Source organism: Echinops telfairi, unplaced genomic scaffold, assembly GCF_000313985.2.
Source record: "Echinops telfairi isolate 266 unplaced genomic scaffold, ASM31398v2 ScPeMD7_60;HRSCAF=208, whole genome shotgun sequence".
Taxonomy (NCBI): domain Eukaryota; kingdom Metazoa; phylum Chordata; class Mammalia; order Afrosoricida; family Tenrecidae; genus Echinops; species Echinops telfairi.
In genome coordinates this window covers 37,363,290-37,372,355 of record NW_022103958.1, presented here as the reverse complement: position 1 = coordinate 37,372,355, position 9,066 = coordinate 37,363,290, and the positions used below count along the sequence as shown (strand labels likewise).

The 9,066-nt window shown below is 43.4% G+C and overlaps 1 pseudogene; it reads right to left on the bottom strand.

The window, feature by feature from the left end:
• Positions 1-2,172: 2,172 nt before the first annotated feature.
• LOC101658501 lies at positions 2,173-3,377 on the bottom strand (annotated as a pseudogene).
• Between the last annotated feature and the right edge of the window lie 5,689 nt (positions 3,378-9,066).

Genomic DNA, 9,066 nt, shown 5'->3' with positions numbered 1-9,066 from the left:
ACAGAACAGCAAGGAAATGAAGCGGCGAGGTCCCCAGGGAATGCTGAAGGTGGATTTTGGGGCCAGGGCATGCTGCCCCAACAGACTGGACTGGAAAACACTCCTAAAGGCCAAAATACAATCCTTGAACTGACTACAAGTTTTTCTTTCTTTTTTTTTTTGTAGGCGAACTGAATCCAACATTTTATTATTCAACTTTTTGAGATGAAGAAAACAAATGATATAAAACAAGTCATAAATGTTCTCTTATCTAGATAAGATAGACGGGATGAATAGTCTGGAGGAGAAAACAACGGGACTAACGGTTCCGGGGGGGACACGGGAGAGGGGGAGGTGGGGATAGGAGGTGGTGCTGCCCAACCCAGGGACAGGGGAGCAACAAGTGATCCAAAAACAGTGGCAAGGAGGGTGTGAGAGGCCTGGTAGGGATTCAGCAAGGGCAATGGAACCGAGAGAAATCACTGAAACCCAAATGAAGGCTGAGCATGATAGTGGAACAAGAGGAAAGTAAAAGGAAATAGAGGGAAGAACTAGGGGACAAAGGGTATGTATAGAGGTATTAAGACTGGAATGTACATATGTAAATATATGTAAGAGTTTGGGGAAACAGATCTACGTGCATATATTTATAGGTTTAGTATTAAGGCAGCAGATGGACATTGGACCTCCACTCAAGCACTTACTCATTACAAGAACACATTGTTCTATTAAATTGGCATTCCAGGATGCACACCTTCCCAACACGATTGCTGAAGAAAAAACGTGAACATAAGCAAAGGTGGTGAAGAAAGCTGATGGTGCCCGGCTACCAAAAGATATAGCATCTGGGGTCTTAAAGGTTTAAAAGCAAACAAGCGGCCATCTAGCTGAGAAGCACGAAAGCCCACATGGAAGAAGCACACCAACCTGTCTGACCATGAGGTGCAGAAGGGACCAGTTAACAGACATCAAAGAACTGAAAATCATATCAGTGGGTGCCCGCTTTACTGGCACAACCACTGAAGACAAATGTGTGCATAAGCAAAGGTGGTGAAGAAAGCTGATGGTGCCAGGCTATCAAAAGATATAGCATCCGGAGTCTTAAAGGCTTGAAGATAAACAAGTGGCCAACTGGCTCAGAAGCAGCAAAGCCCACATGGAAGAAGCACAACAGCATGTGTGATCATGAGCTGTCGAAGGGATCAGGTATCAAGCATCCAAGAACAAAAAATCATATCATTGTGAAGGTGGGTGAGTGCAGAGTGGAGACCCAAAGCCCCATCAGTGGGCAATTGAACACCCCCTCACTGAGGGATTGTGGGGAGGAGACGAGCCAATCAGGGTGTAGGGTAGCAACGATGAAACATATAACTTTCCTCTAGTTCTTTAATGCTTCTTCCCCCCCACTATCATGATCCCAATTCTACCTTACAAATCTGGCTGGACCAGAGGATGTACATTGGTCCAGATAGCAACTGGAAACACAGGGAATCCAGTATAGATGACTCCTTCAGGACCAGTGGTGAGAGGAGCGATGCCTGGAGGGTGAAGGGAATGTGGGGTATAAAGAGGGAACCAATTACAAGAATCTAAGTATTGCCTCCTCCCTGGGGGATGGACAGCAGAGAAGAGGGCGGAGGGAAACATCGGACAGGGTAACTTATGACAAAACTATAATAATTTATGAACTATGAAGGGTTCATGAGGAAGGGGGGAGGGGGGAGGGGGGAAATGAACAACTGATATTAGGGGCTAGAGTGGGAGGCAAATGTTTTGAGAATGATGAGGGCAACAAATGTGCATATGTGCTTGACACAATGGATGTATGTATGTATGGATTGTGATGAGAATTGTACGAGCCCCCAATAAAATAATTTAAAAAAAAGAAATGTTCTCTTGTACTACTATCTAAAACCATTTTTAATGGTTGGTAAAATGCTCACCCAGCAAATACAAAAAGCATCAACACTCCTTTTTAATTCTGCTGCATTAAATGCAACATTAACAAACATACAAATTTCTTTTGTACCATTCTCAAAAGTAGAATTGCTGAATTACTAATTTATATGTTATTCAAACATATTTTTATGCATACACTTTTAATGAAATCACTGCCAGTACATATATTATTTTCCTTAACTTTATTTTTACATTAGGCCATTGTCATGCAGCCACTAAAAACGTTGCAGTAAATTACACGGGTTTGTAGTCCAATTTGGACTCTAGCTTCTTAGAAATCAGCCACTTTTCTGACCGCTTTCATGAAGCCTTCTTGTACTACAAAATCATGATCCGCACGAATTGCAAACATACCTGCTTCGGTGCAAACATTTCTCGGGTCTGCTCCATAAAAGCCATCTGAAAGCTTCACAATTGCTTCATAATCTATTTCACCATGCTTCGTAATAGGACCTGCATGAATTTTCAATATATCTAATCTTGCTTGCTCATTTGGTAAATCAATATGTATTTTTCTATCTAATCTTCCCGGACGCAGCAAAGCAGGGTCCAGTGTGTCTGGTCTCTTTGTAGCCATGACCATTTTCACTCTGTGCGGAGTATCGAATCCATCCATTTGATTCAGTAACTCCATTGGGGTTCTCTGAATCTCTCTATCAGCTGAAGTACCCTCAGAAAGCCGACAACCACCAACAGCATCTAGTTCATCCACAGAAACGATGCCTGGCGGATGGTCCCTGGCATAATTAAACATTTCTCTGATCAAGCGAGCACTTCCACCAATGTACTTGTTTACAATAGAACTAGATACAACCTTTAAGAAATTGCAGTCCGATTGACTAGCCACAGCTCGTGCCAGGAGTGTTTTTCCTGTACCTGGTGGTCCATAAAACAAACAGCCTTTTGGTGGTATTATTCCTACATGCTGGAACAATTCTGGGCTTGTAAGGTGTAGTTCTCTTCCCTCTCTTAATTCCCGGATCTGTTCTGATAGCCCTCCAATCTCCGAGTAAGAAACATTCCCAGGGTCCTCGTGAGACATGTTGTAAACCAGTGGATCCACTTCTCTTGGCAAATATCTCATACTATCTCATAACTATCTAATGTAGTCATATCCAAAGCAACTCTTGTTCCGGGCTTCAGCTCGCTTTTGTCAAGCTGACGACGACAACCCACAACATATCTTGGTCCATGTGTTGCTTTAACAATGAATTTCTCTTCAGTTAATTGCTTAAGCACTTCACCCACAATCTGCCCAGCACTTTGTAAGGCCTTCAGATCATTTTCAGATTTTTCATACTGCTTGGTAAGTTCTTTCAATTGATCCCTGAACTCCTTAATACGGCCATCAATCTCCTAGTGCTCCAGGATCTCTTGCGGTAGTCCTGAAGCGCCTTATCTCTGGGGTCCGCCATGATGAGAAGCCGTCGCTCATAGGGGATGCCAAGCTTTTCTTTCTTGTGTTTTTTTTTTGTCATTGGTTTGTTGTTGTTGTTGTTTTGTTGTATATTGCTGCTTGCTTTTGCTCTGTTTTTGTGCATGTTATTATCTCCACAGGTCTTTCTAAATAAAATAGACTGGATGAACAATCTGGAGGAGAAAACAACGGGACCGACAGTTCCGGGGGAACAAGGGAGAGGGGGAGGTGGGGGGAAAGGTAGTGGTGTTAACAAACCCAGGGACAAGGGAACAACAAGTGATTCAAATCGTTGGTGAGGAGAGTGTGGGAGGCATGATAGGCCATGATCAAGGGTAATGTAACCAAGAGGAATTGCTGAAACCCAGGTGGGGACTGAGCATGATAGTGGGACAGGAGGAAAGTCAAAGGAAATAGAGGAAAAAGTTGGGAGGCAAAGGGCATTTATAGAGGTCTAGATAAAGGCATGTACATATGCAAGTATATTTATATATGAGGATGGGGAAATGGATCTATGTGCATATATTTATAGGTTTAGTATTAAGGTAGCAGAAGGACATTGGGCCTCCACTCAAGTACTCCCTCATTGCAAGAATATTTCTTCTATTAAACTGGCATTCTATAATGCTCACTTTCCCGACACAACCACTGAAGACAAAGCGGGTGAATAAGCAAACGTGAAGAAAGCTGATGTTGTCGGCTAACAAAAGATATAGTGTCTGGGGTCTTAAAGGGTTGAGGGTAAACAAGTGGCCATCTAGCTCAGAAGTAACAAAGCCCATATGGAAGAAGCACACCAGCCTGTGTGATCACGAGGTGTCGAAGGGATCAGGTATCAGGCATCATCAGAACAAAAAATCATATCATTGTGAATGTGAGGGAGTACAGAGTGGAGACCCAAGTCCCATTTGTAGGCCACTGGACATCTCCTTACAGAAGGGTCTCAGGGAGGAGACGAGCCAGTCAGGGTGAGATGTAGCAATGATGAAACATACAACTTTCCTCTAGTTCCTAAATGCTTCCTCCCTACCCACTATCATGATCTGAATTCTACCTTGCAAGTCTGGCTAGACTAGAGGATGTACACTGGTACAGATAGGAACTGGAAACACAGGGAATCCAGGGAGGCTGATCCCTTCAGGACCAGTGGTGTGAGTAGCAATACTGGGAGGGTTGAGGGAGGGTGGGTTGGAAAGAGGGAATCGAATGCAAGGATCTACATGTGACCTCCTCCCTGGGGGACAGACAACAGAAAAGTGGGTGAAGGGAGACGTTGGACAGGGCAAGATATGACAAAATAATAATTTATAAACTATCAAGTGTTCATGAGGGAGTGGGGAGCGGGGAGGGAGGAGGGAAATGAGCAGCTGATGCCATGGGCTTAAGTGGAGAGCAAATGTTTTGAGACTGATGAGGGCAACGAATGTACAAATGTGCTTTACACAATGAATGTATGTATGGATTGTGATGAGTGGTATGAGTTCCTAATAAAATGATAAAAAAAGCAGTAAGAGTCCCCAATAAAATGATCTTTTAATAATAATAAAAAAGGATTGTACATGTAGAAAAAAGAGAGAGAAACCCAGGACAGGCATGTCTGTGTCTCTCACTGTGACAGTTGCTGGTGAGATTTAATGCGCCTTGGCAGTTACCGGGCATCAAGAAGATCATTTCAATTTGACCATTAAGCTAATGCCAGAGGAGCGCTGCTTTCAGCCCTCTCCACCACACTGTTACGTAAGTAAAATGACATTTGTCCCAATGAAAACTACAAATGTACTTGTTGGTTTTTTTTAGACAAGTAGACCTTTAAGGAATGGAAAAGGTCACTGTTGTAAGATGGCCACTGTGGACACAAACACATTCACTCCCTGTGTTTCAAGATCATGGTTCCCATTATTCGTGAGAGACATTGGTCCAGAATTTCAACTTCAAAATTTCATGCATTATCTTAAATTTAGCAATACTGGCAATGAATTGACACATGGGGGCCACCTTTCTCCCTCCTGGCCATTCGCTTAACTGTCAGTTTCTGTAAGCAATTATTTCTTTTACAATAATTTGTCGTTCCAGTTTTCTTTGGAAACATCACAGGCTCTTTCACTTTCAAAGACAACTCATATATTTCATATTTAAAACTCTGTTTCTGGACTGAGCTTTATGTCAGCTCTCTGCATAATATCCGATGGCCCTCTATGGCCTCAAAAATAATATTGGTAAGAGTTAGTGGGGGTCAGCCACTGTCTGCACACTTCACATTTTAGTAACAAATCTAATCATAATAATCTTATAAGTTAGGGTCAGCTCACCCAGACCAAACTAAATAGATTCTAAATTCGCTTCATCCCCAACTATTACAATGAGCCATCTCAGAAACAGAAACAGGGAACTATCACCCAGGAAGAAGAGCCAAGAATGGAGCTAGTCCTTTGGACCCCACGATCCCCGGACACTGAGCTCCCGGGGTCCTAGAGACAGACCTGTGACACTAGAGAAGAGGTAAAGGAGCAGCAAAAGCAGAAGCGACAGCACCAGACAGGTAATGGGGCTTCCTGGCTCATGGAACAAGGAACGCTGAGTGTCTTTCGATAGGGGGCTTACTTGTGGAATGGGTTGCCTCTAACCTTTCTAATGCCTCAACCGTTTAATACAGTTCCTGATGTTGTGGTGAACCCCGAACCAGAAAATTATTTTCGTTGCTACTTCACAACTGTCATTTTGCTACTGTTATGTATTGGGTGACCCCTGTGAAAGGGTCATTCGACCCCCAAAGGGGTCACGACCCACAGGTTGAGAACCGCTGCTCTAGGCCCTTCATTGGGGGAGCTAGATGTGGTGATCCAAAGAGCACCTTCCAGCTGAGGCTTACTAAGTGCAGAGTGGAGAGCCCTTTTGGCATTTATCATGAGTGCTAAAGAGCCTGACAACAACGCCTGACGAGGGCAGAGACCAAAAGGCCACATGGCTGAGAGGTCAAGGACCAGAGAGAGGCCTATCTTCAGGCATGGCTGAGAATTTTCCTAACAGAACAATGGAATCCTGGTCATCTTTGACGCTAAAGTGTAACCTGCTAACTTTCCTAAGAAACCCAGAACTGTAAGTGTTGCTGTGCTGGCTGTGTGGCTATGCCACAGTTAACAAATGAACAAACCCAGCAGAGAAGTAGAGCATGCATAGGAGGGGTGCTTGGTGTCAGAACTTGAAAAGACGGCTGGAGGGTGGTGGCCTGTTTGCCCTCCACCTTAAGAACAGACCTTGGGTGGAGGTTGAATTTAGTTCTTCTTACCCCTTTTAAAAGAAGTCTGGGGGTGAGGCAGTTTCTTATTGGGCTGTGATCTGCAAGGTCAGCTATCCGAAACAGCTATCCGGAGACAGACGGGGCTTTCTACTGCCCTCACGAGGCACAGCCGTGGACTCTCACACGGACACTTCTCACGGGTCTACTAGGGTTGCTATGAGTGCACATCAACTGCATGGCAGCGAGTTTGGTTTCAATTTACCCCTTTTGAAGTCAGATGGGGTCCCCACCCAAACCGTTTTACACTGACTTTCTTCTAAGGTTTCCCCCAGGGGGAGAGGTCAGATCATGGAAGAGAGTGGTTCCCCAAGTCTGTGTGCAAAGTCGATCTTCCCGGGGTGGACTGTGACTGAGGCAACTTAGAAAGTGTGCTGCTCGAATCCTCTGCTCTGCAGACCATCGCTGATCATCGGACCCAATATTCACCCGTTTAGACTCATTGTTTTTGTCCCGAGACAACACTTCCCTGGGCCTTCTTATAGGCCGTAGCAGCTTGGCAGGGGTACTAGCGCAGGCCTAATCTTGTGAGAAGAGGGATTCCTTTAAAGGGTGACTTTGGCTTTAGGATTCCCACTGGTCTAGTTGAAACTTTCTCAGAACGGTGCTCTGTCCCGGGCTTATTTATATCCAAACTCCCTCCCTTCCCTAGCTCTTTGATGGGTGTCACACCTGCGTCACTCTCTGAACTCTCTCTTCTCTTTCCCAGCTTGTCCATCCTTCACAGACACGTTCCCTCCGTGCATGTCTAACTTCATGTTGGCACCTGCTTTTCAGAGGATGCAAACAAAAGGAGGCCTTTGCTAAAGAAGACTTAGAATCTACCCTCTTGTCCTGGATCTTTGGAAACTGCTCTTACAATGATTGCACTGTCATCTGAGAATGCCAATCCATAATTTCTTTATTTATTTTTGTTCCCCTGAGTGAAGAGGAAGTACCAGCAAAAGAAAAATAATCACTTCCTCTATCTTCAACTGCTCTTTACTTTTTTTTTCTGTTTGCATTTTTAATTATTGCTTAAGCTGTGGTCCTTTGTACAGTTGATATCCTACAAGTTTAGTCATTTGGAATCTGACGAATCGATTTCCACTCACAGGAAACTCCTCAAAAATGCCTGTCTTGATGGGCAAAAATCATAATCTTAATCCATATAAACAGGACTTTATTATTGCTTATCCAGTTGCTTGAGAAGAGAATGAAAGGTTAGAAACCTTTTATAATATCTGTTCTCATCTTTGTTATTAATACTTAGACACATATCTTTAATTTCTGGACCCATCTCCTTTCTCACTAGAAAAGAGGGCTAAAGGTATTTATTCCTAGAGCTGAAGACATTGCCCCCATTTGGGTATTTTATATAACCAGGCTTCATTATATGTGTGTGTGATGCAATTTTTTCTTAAGCTTATGATTAGGAGAGTCAGACAAGCTGAACTCAGCTGTACAACTTGTATGAAGCCTAGCTAGGCGTGCCCTTCTGCCTCCCTGAGCCTTTTGCAAAGTTCAACAGAGCATATGAATGGGCTTTGTAAATTATAAAATGTCAGACAGATGTGAACCTTTATAATAGTGATGCTAATTAGGGATCTTCTTTGGGACAGTTCCTGATATATGGCAGATGAATATGGCTTAAAGTATGCAGGAAGTTAATTTAGCTCATCATATCATTAAGTACATTCAAGGTCATCCTGGGTTCTACTCAATATTGCTGTGGACTGCAATGGGGTTCCTAGACCTCACAGTAGAAGCTTGGCAGAAATGCATATGGTTCAACCCCCACGTTGCAATCACTGAATCAACATGCTTGTGGGTGGAAATCTGCACTTTGATGGTCTGGGTAGAAATGGTCTAGTTTATTCTTCCTGTACCACAGGCTAAGCACAGAGGGATTTTTGAAGGCCCACTCCACTTCTGTCTGCACTGGCTCTCTCTGTGTCTCAATTTCCACATTTGTAAGATGATGATTATTACCTGCAGGTTGTTAGGAGGACTGGGGCTGGGGGACTGACATGGAACAGTTGCTTTCTAGTATTTTCACTTTTACCTTTATTCATTACTCGACCTTATGTTCTGATAAAAACGTGGATCCAGGGGCACTTCATTTGCTCTCTTCACATTTATGCCCCAGCCCCGCAATGCTCTCCTTTCTTCTCTGTAACCCTAACGACGTTTCAAGACCCATTTTTTCCCAAAGATCATTTTTATTGGGGACTCTTACAGCTCTTAGAACAATCCATACATCAATTGTATCAAGCATATTTGTACATATGTTGCCATCATCATTTTCGGAACACTTACTTTCTTTTTTTTTTTTAAACATTTTATTAGGCGCTCATACAACTGTTATCGCAATCCATACACACATCAATTGTGTAAAGCGCATTTGTACATCATTCTCAAAACATTTTCTCTCCAC